We start from the raw sequence: 3,282 nt of genomic DNA on the forward strand, positions 1-3,282 counted from the left end.
AATGTGAAGACCGCCTACGTTCGGCGTCAACATGCAGTAATCACTCACAGACGGCAAGTGGCAGCACTAGCAGTGGAGGCTATATAGAGCGTGTCGCGGCGGCGCGGAAAACAGAGCAGTCGTTGTCGTAATGCCTAAACGCAGCGATTTATCTGATATCCAAAAGGGCATGATCATTGGCTTTCGGCGCTGTCCAAAACTGGAACCGAGGCAACTCTGGTGCATCACGGGCCATAAATTAGAGGATGAACAGCGGTTGTGGAGATGTGATTGATGTGAAACTGTTGAGCAACTGCCCGCTCAGATCAACCAAGAGGCTACCAACAATGTCTCCTCAAAGACTGTTCAGCAAACGTTGCTGCGTATGGGTCTCCGCAGCAGGCGTCTGGTCTGATTGGTGTTCATCAGAGATGAAGTCTGGAATTTGCACGCCAAAACCACAACAGGAGGTCTACTAAGTGGCAGCAGTTGGTTTTTTTCTGATGAGTCACATTTTACGCTCCATCGGCGTGAAACGTCTGAAAGCAAACACCTTGCAACAATCGTCGGAAGAGTCCAGGCCGGAGGAAGGAATATTATGGTCTTGGGAATGCTTTCGTGGTATTCCCTTGGTGATCTCGTTATTTTGGAAGCCACATTTACTCAGCCTAGGCAACGGCCTTGCCGCAGTGGAGACACCGGTTCCCGTGAGATCACCGAAGTTAAGCGCTGTCGGGCGTGGTCTGCACTTGGATGGGTGACCATCCAGGCCGCCATGCGCTGTTGCCAGTTTTCGGGGTGCACTCAGCCTCGTGATGCCAATTGAGGAGCTACTCGACCGAATAGTAGCGGCTTCGGTCAAGAATGCCATCATAACGACTGGGAGAGCGGTGTACTGACCCCATGCCCCTCCTATCCGCATCCTCCACTGAGGATGACACGGCAATCGGATGGTCCCGGTAGGCCACTCGTGGCCTGAAGACGGAGTGCCTTTTTTTTACATTTACTCAACCTAAGTATATATCTGTCCTTTGGGACCACGTCCACCACCATATACTGTTGGTTTTTCCTTGGCGCGATAGCATCTACCAATCAAACAATTCAATATGTCACATAAGCACGCAGTGTACGTTGCGTGTTTCAAAGAATACCAGTATGAGTTTACCGTACTCCTCTGGCCACCAGACTCCCCGGATTTAAACCCAATCGGAAAACTGTGGGACCACATCGATCGGGTTGCTCAAGCCATGGATCCTCAAATGAGAAACCTAGCACAGCTGGCCATTGCACTGGAATCAGCATGGCCCCACAAAATCCCTGTCAGTACCTTCATAACCTTATGGATTCTCTTCCTGCGCGTCTTACAGAGGTCCGCAATGCAAAAGGTAGTTATTCTGACTTTTGACAGGTGGTCACTTTAATGTCACTGGACAAAGTATCACTTATCACTGTGTCGTCAGCTTTCTACCTAGATTTATCACCCCCATCAGAACAAATGCTTGTCTCACACTTAAAACATCACACTGGTTGCTTTGGAGCACTGTACTTATACAGGGCCAGCCGAAGTGGCCGTGCGGTTCTAGGCGCTGCGGTCTGGAACCGTGAGACCGCTACGGTCGCAGGTTCGAATCCTGCCTCGGGCATGGATGTATGTGATGTCCTTAGGTTAGTTAGGTTTAACTAGTTCTAAGTTCTAGGGGACTAATGACCTCAGAAGTTGAGTCCCACAGTGCTCAGAGCCATTTGAACCATTTTTGAACTTATATAGGGGGTGGATAAAAATATAAAAGAACCCCGAGAAATGCAGGCCTGAAAATAAATGCAGTTGATACACAAGCCTGCAGATGGCTTTGTTGTATTTGATCACGAACGGCGCCTTTGCAATATCTTCAATACTTTGCACGTGTCAGTCGTTCTCAGAACAGTGTTCTAGACAGTTGTGAATGCTTTATATCGGAGTTAAGTGAACTGAAAACTTAAACTCCGTCGAAACAGGCCTCGGAAGGCACATCGGTACCGACTGACGACCGTATCATCCTCAGCCAACATGTGTCACTGGCTTCGGATATGGAGGGGCACGTGGTCGTGTTACCATTGCGGCAAGGCGTTTGGCTAAGTGAATTCAAAAATGGGCAAATTGCAGGTGCTCGCGTGGTGGGTGCTTCCACAACCAAGGCAGATGAGTTGTTTGGTGTTTCAAGTGGCACAACATCGAAGATTTGTATCTTACACAGCGAATGCGGAGAAGCCTTATTCACTAAATGACGCCGCGGGGGGCAGCCGCGCGGTCTCGGGCGTCTCGTCACGGTTCGCGCGGCTGGTCGGAGGCTCGAGTCCTAGCTCGGGCATAGGTGTGTGTATGTGTGTTGTCCTTAGCGTAAGTTAATTTAAGTGAAATCAAGTAGTGTGTAAGCCTAGGTACCGATGGCCTAGCAGTTTGCTTCCACAGTCCTTAGCACAACTTTCCACATTTCCACTAAATGACAACGCGGATGTATGTGTTGAGTGATCGTGACAGACGATCATTTAACAGGATTGTGACCAAAAATAAGGGGACGACAGCTGCAAAAGTCACTCAGGAGCTGAATGACGCACTGGCGAACCTTGCCAGCACCAGAACAACCAAAACAATATGAATAGAGATCCAAAAACAGAGCATTGCAGGGCAAGCTGGAATGCCAAAACGACTCATCAGTGATGCATACGCCTGTAACAGAAAAACGTGATGACGAAGCCGTAAAACCTGCACTATGGAACAATGAAGATGACACTTGTTGTACTCGGTTATCGTCTTCTGGCCGAGTGTACGTCTCGAGGGTTCAGTGATGATTAGGGCAGCCATGCCGTCATATTCCATGGGAACCATGGTTACTCCGCAAAGTCGTACTACTGCCTAGGATTAAATGACCATTCTGGCCAATCAAGTCCATCCCATATACAGTTTTCGTTCCCCAATGCTGATGCGGTGATACTGTGTTACAATACGAATGGGTCCCTGTTCACACAGTTCACTTCCTCCAAGTCAATTTGTGAGCACGAAGATGAATTCTCGCATCTCACCTGGGCACCACAGTCACCAGTTCTCAATATTATTCAGCCTTTGTTGTCTACTTCGGAGAGAAGGTTGTGTAATCGCTATCCACCTCCATTATCGTTGCCTGAACTTGCCATTTTGCTCGGAGGATGGTGTAAGCCGTTCAGCACCCTTATTCATCCATTCCGAGACGACTAAAAAACTATTTTGAATATCAATGTGTTTCTTACACCGTATTAGACATTTTAAAGTGTTGTGTTTTTGGTGTT

At 48.4% G+C, this 3,282-nt stretch overlaps 1 pseudogene; it reads left to right on the forward strand.

The window, feature by feature from the left end:
* Positions 1–650: 650 nt before the first annotated feature.
* Positions 651–768, forward strand: LOC126475989 (5S ribosomal RNA; annotated as a pseudogene).
* The last annotated feature ends 2,514 nt before the right edge of the window (positions 769–3,282 follow it).

This window comes from Schistocerca serialis, chromosome 4 (assembly GCF_023864345.2).
Source record: "Schistocerca serialis cubense isolate TAMUIC-IGC-003099 chromosome 4, iqSchSeri2.2, whole genome shotgun sequence".
Taxonomy (NCBI): Eukaryota; Metazoa; Arthropoda; class Insecta; order Orthoptera; family Acrididae; genus Schistocerca; species Schistocerca serialis.